Below are 6,447 nucleotides of genomic sequence, written 5' to 3' on the forward strand. Positions count from 1 at the left end.
TATTATTATTATTATTATTATTTATTATTAAATTAATTAAAGTAGCATTGTTTTCTACTGTCCTTATTGGTCCTACATTTATTTTCTAGTTTATTGTACTCATAAATGCTATTTCTTAACATAATGATAGTAACTTACCATTACATTTACAAAAATTAAATGGCAATAGTTTTGAACTTGGCGAAATAAAGTTGGAAAAGGTTAATGATGAGGAGAGACTTTTATTCATTATCTTTAAATCAGGCTTCCTTAAAATTAGGAGTAATGGACAATAATTGATGATATTTTTGAATTGTTTGCATGTGGTAAAGTATAGATTGTCAGGTGAAGATATGATAAGAAAAATATTTTTGTAGTAAGGAGATTAACTCCCACTTTTATAAAATGTATATATATAAAAATATATATATAAATATAATATATGTATATATATATATATATATATATATATATATATATATATATATATATAGTATATATATATATATATCTATATATACATATATATATATAATACACACACACACACACACACACACACACATATATATATATATATATATATATATATATATATATATATACATATATATATATATATATATACATATATATATATATATATATATATATATATATATATATATATATATATATATATATATATATATATATATATATATATATATATATATATATTTACATATATGTATACTTATATATGTATCACACACACACACACACACACACACACACACACATATATATATATATCTATATATATATATATATATATATATATATATATATATATATATACTATATATATATATATATATATATATATATATATTAGGGCTGTGCCTTGTATGATAAGGCGCCCTATGAGGTAATGTTAGACTAGCGATAATCTATACGCTAAGTCGGTTGGTATTGCACTTCCATCTTCAATGGAGTGTCTGGGGTTTTGTAGATCACTTACGAAGTCGGTATTATCTTTACGACGATGTATTAAACTCATGGTTCGGTGAGGTTCTTGTAGAAAACACAAGGTTATAAAAATAGTAATTTCTGAAGTTTTACATGATGAGATCAGGGATGATCGTACAAGTCTTCTATGACGATAGCTTGATCGCTTCTGCCAATGATAATGGCTAATCCTATTCCTCTACATGATAAAGCTTAGGTAAAGAGGTACAGGTCTTCTAATGACGATAGCTAACTCTGTTCTGCCTGTCTACCATCTCTGTTACAAGTTATGAAGGAACAGACAGTAGTTCGAACATATGAACATACATACAATGACATAGTTTCATACGAACACACAATCGAATGGAGCACGCTACAGATCACGTAGGCCGTTTGAATAATAGGTCGGGGTAGTTGTCTCAAGCAGGGAGCTTGGACTAATGTTTATAAACAATTGAATGACTACAGGTGACGGCACATGTTATCTTAGCCTACAAAATACTTATTGTATACGTCATCTTTAGCGTCTCTAGTCTAATCACATTCCTGCAAGCAATCTGGTTGACCTCTTTAGTTTTAGACTTTTATATATATGGACTAACATTCCATATTTTTATTATGTAAACACTTACATTAGCTCGGTCAGCTACCAAAACCAGCTACTGAATATTACTCAAACTTGACTTGCATCTGACTTATAGGAGTGTGATACAGACACTATGTGAATATATATATATATAAGTAAATAAAAATTCATTGTGTACATGAATTGATTCAAGTAATAAAATATAAAACAATGATATTGGTAAATAATAGTGATCACATGATATATAATAATGATACAGTTTTTCACTTCATCTCTTTAGATACTTATGCTACAGAAAATACTAATGTACTCTGATAATTGCATAGAATGAAGATTAACATGATAAAAATCATATTTTTTAACTGATAAAAAAGTTCATATATGAATTGATAAAATTATTAATGTTTATGCTGATTGATTCGTTGATTTTTATGCTAAATGTTATATATCTGATTCATTAATCAATATACTAACTCATAAATAACTGCAGATATTGGTAAGAAAAAAGGTAAACAGATTGATTTATAGGCTACCTGATTTGTTTATACATATGTATATGGATTCATATAATTATGATTAATATATGTGCACTTTAAATAGATTCCTATTGCGTACACGCAAAGATATATTTAGATTCTGTTATTTATGATCATTTATATAAGAGATTCCTATTGCGTACACGCAAAAAAATATATTTCGATTCTGTTTATTTATGATCATTTATAGATATAGGATACATGATACTTTATATATATAGGATACATGACGAGGTTATACTACTTCACTTTTAAACTAGCGTTCGAACAACTTTTCGTCCATTACACAGTTCCAGACAACCACCTATAGCCACAGAAACGGCCTTTTTCAATGGTAAAACAAGTAAAATTGCCTGGGCGGGTCCAACGTTCTATTTTGCGCTCATACTTATTCTCTGCATCCTAACGCTACACGATTACGTTCGCGATGAATAAAAAAAACACATCCCAGCACGAGTCCTTCGCCAGCAAAGTAGAGTGAATATCCTTCGGGTCGTAATTGTCGGAAGTATGTCCCTTATTGTAGTCGATTCCGACAGCCGCCGGAGCGTTCCGCATTAAAACGAGATTAACGACGAAGGATACGTGTCGGTCGAAGAAGTCCATGAAATTCCTTTCACATTGTAGGCGGTTGTTACTTGACTGTAGTCGTCCGCTGCGACGAACGATTCTTTGAAGTTGCGATGTGAAACTCTCATACTGCAGGATACTGTAACCAGGTTCCATTAATCAGCCTGCAAGTGAAATTATACCTGTCACAAGGGCAAAGTAAATTCAGACGACATCCAAATACAGGGGAGGGAAGAGAGCCATTTAGACCAGACTTAACCCACATGAATTCGCTGATAAATTGGAATTCAAAAAGAGTCAGCTGTACAAACTTTTTTATCCATGGCATTAAACAATGGAGTGAACCTATACCAGGTCTATGATGACTGTAAAAATATCCATAATTATAACAAATAAAACAGATATCATACAAATCCCAAAGCCCAAAATTCGATATTACTGGTAGTAAGTTACTAGACAAAGAAGTGGAAAACGGAGCTATTTGTAAGATTGCCAGGCAACATAAGAGTCAAAGAGAATATTAATCATGATTCTATGTGCCCTGACAAAAGTTTAATTTTTCTCCTGCGCGCATCCTCTGAGGTTAATTTTAAAAACTTTATTAATAGGTAGGAGATGCAACGAAAAAAACCCACTATGTAACTAATTTCTAAATAAACTTTGGGTTTTTCAAGAAAATGTGACATTTCCCATGAATGTTTACTTGAATTGTAATAGGCTAATGTTGCAAGTAAATATTTCACATATATATCTTGATACTTCTAAATGTCTATGAGGTTCAGAAAAATAATCATTTTGTTGTTATAGAAATTCTATTTGCTTATTTTATTATTAATTTTAAAATGATTGCAACTCCTTAGCTAAAGTTGCATTGCGCACACCGATAGACACTTGTACTAACGTCTGTGCCCATGAGAAGTTCGGGCTAGGCTTCCTTTCTCCAGTCAATCTGCTTTTGCAAGCAGAGACGACACACAGATGAAACCTGTGTAAGCAGATTATTGAGGTTAAAAGGAACAAATGCTGATACGGCAATGATGACGTCGTCACTTGGCAGGAGATTGCTCTCAGCCAGCTAAGAGTTACGTTACTTGCTGTAAAGAGATACGACTTTAGGATAAATTTTTTGTCTTTTAATACTCGACCACACGAAAAGAATGTCTGAAAAAAAAACAGTACAAAATTGAACAATATATTAGTTTCATGTTGGCATTATGTTAAATAAATATTCCTTATTCAAACTATATGAAAAAGGTTTCCATACAAATTTCTATATATATTATTAGCCTGTATAAGATTCATATAGGATTATTCCATAGATAACATTTTCACTTCTAGACTTCCTGACTTTAAAATCTTTTATTTTATTTTATTTATTTTATTTATTATTAGTTTATTTATTTATATATTTATTTAATTTTTTTTTTTCTCATTTACTACGAATATAAATCACCGGACAGACAATATGTCAGTAGGTTTTTGGATATGTGTTTGAACTTTTAGCTTATTTGTCATTACTAAGCGTTAAGTTAGAGTTCGAATCTTTACGCATATATATTTAGATATTTAATTAACCTTGGGTTCGTTTTGCTTATTGATTTTATCGTGATTCCTTTTTTTATTATAATTTGTAACCCTTCCGACTTCTTACGGAGTGTATTATATTGACTCCACTTGTATCCATATTTATTTTATTTTTTTATATTTATTTATTTATATATTTTTTATATATATCTTTGATAAATTAATGGTTGGCTTGAATATGTGGAAAAGTGTTCTAGCGGCGTACCGTATAAGGCTACTTGCGGCATCAATTCTATAGATACATGATATAAATGATAAAGGTATTTAAAACCGCGAGAACCGCTATAATCCGGTCGGATCCAATATCACGAGTTGTAACTCGTAAGACATTGACACTTCCTATTTAATATCCGTTATTCTACCAAACCGATTGACTCTGGGTGATCAAATATATTATTGATTTTCTTAATGGAAAGGAATTCACACGGTGTTAAGGAGATTATTATGATTTACACCACCCGAGTCACAGATTATTATGTGTTGAATTCCATATTTACTGATTTAGCACTCATAAATATTCCTAACGCACTCAATTGCGGTGTTTTGTTTTAGTGCTATTAATTCTATATAAACGTGTCAAGGAACTTTTAACACTAAGAAGTGTTTATTCCCTCTGTCAGACTCGTAATTCTGTTAATAATTCTACGTATATTCTTTCAAGGATTGATTGGCACAGGATAGGCTCCTAAACTGACAGGTGTCTTAGTGTATCCCTTGTTTTCATGACACATGTTACAATTAGTTATGTGCTTTTTATATCTGTAAGCATTGTAGGCCAGTAAAATAGTGATTTGGCTTTCTGTGACATACTATGGAACCTGGATGACGGAATGCAACCAGTTTATGACGATTGGTATGAAAGAGATTATTATTACTACCTGGTCGTTAGTCATCTGCTGTGTTCTTCGGGTTTTCCTCGTCACAGACCTACATATAATATTACATTTGATTACATTATTCTGATACGCATACTTTAAATGTACTTTTGCTTTAGGGTTTTCTGCTCAAAGCGTTTATTGTTTTTGCTTAGCCACTGACCCTGTTTCCGTTTCGAAGTGTTTATTGTTTGGTGGTTTTATTGCTGCTGACTCTGTTCCGTTTCGAAGTGTTTATTGTTTGGGTTTATGTCTGTTGACTCTTGCTTTGTTCAGTTTGTAACAGTTCTGCGCTCCAACCCAGATATTCCATGCTCGCGATCTCTTGGGTTAAGGAATTTTCTTGTTTAGATACGGTTTTAACAATAGGTACGGATGTTTCTATATCTTTTAGTCTAATTAATGGTTCTTTGCAGTATGGTGCGGGATTGCGGGATAATGCGTCAGCTATGATAATTTGCTTTCCCAGGTAGATATCTTATCTTGGCTCCAAAGACCTGAATGATCATTTGTCACCGAGTTCCTTTTGGACTGTGATTAAAGCCTTTGAAAAACTCGGTAAAGGACTCATGTTCAGTAAAGACTTTATCAGGATAGCCATAGATTATGAACTTAAAATGTACTAGTGTTAAAGATACCTAGCCCTTCCTTGCCTATTACTGCATATTTACTTTCAGAGGGCTTTAGTTTACGTGAATAAAAAGCTATAGGGAAGAACTGTTTATCATATTACTGAAGTAATACCCTCTTACCCCTTGGTCTGAGGCGTCTGTTGCAATAAAAAAAATTCTTTATTTAAATCAGGGATTTTTTAAGTTAGGTGAGCTGCATTTTCCGCTTTTAAGATATCGAAACGCCTGTTGATGCTTTTCAGACCATAATAAATCTACGCTCTTCTTCGTAAGATCTGTTAAAGGAGCTGTCATGATTGAAGAGTTACATATTTACATACGATTGTAATACCCACTACAGCGCAAAAGTGCTGTATCCCCCTTTACGTTAATAAGTACCGGAAAGTTATGAATAGCCGACACCTTACCATGGACTACTTTTAAGACCTTGACCAGACACATAAAACCTAGATAAACATGTTCGGTTTTAAAAAACTCACATTTAGATATTTTACTCTGAGATTATTTGTCTTTGTCTCTGTAGCACTAGCTCTACTTTATGTGAATGTACTTCTAAGGTATTAGAAAAGATTATAAGACCATCCATATAGGCATGTAGGTTATCCCCTAAAAGTCTCCAAACACTATATTGTAATTGGGGCGCAACGTAAGCCGGAGGCATACGTAAAAATTGATAATGTCCCCTGGGTGTGCTG

Source organism: Macrobrachium nipponense, chromosome 40 (genome assembly GCF_015104395.2).
Source record: "Macrobrachium nipponense isolate FS-2020 chromosome 40, ASM1510439v2, whole genome shotgun sequence".
Taxonomy (NCBI): Eukaryota; Metazoa; Arthropoda; class Malacostraca; order Decapoda; family Palaemonidae; genus Macrobrachium; species Macrobrachium nipponense.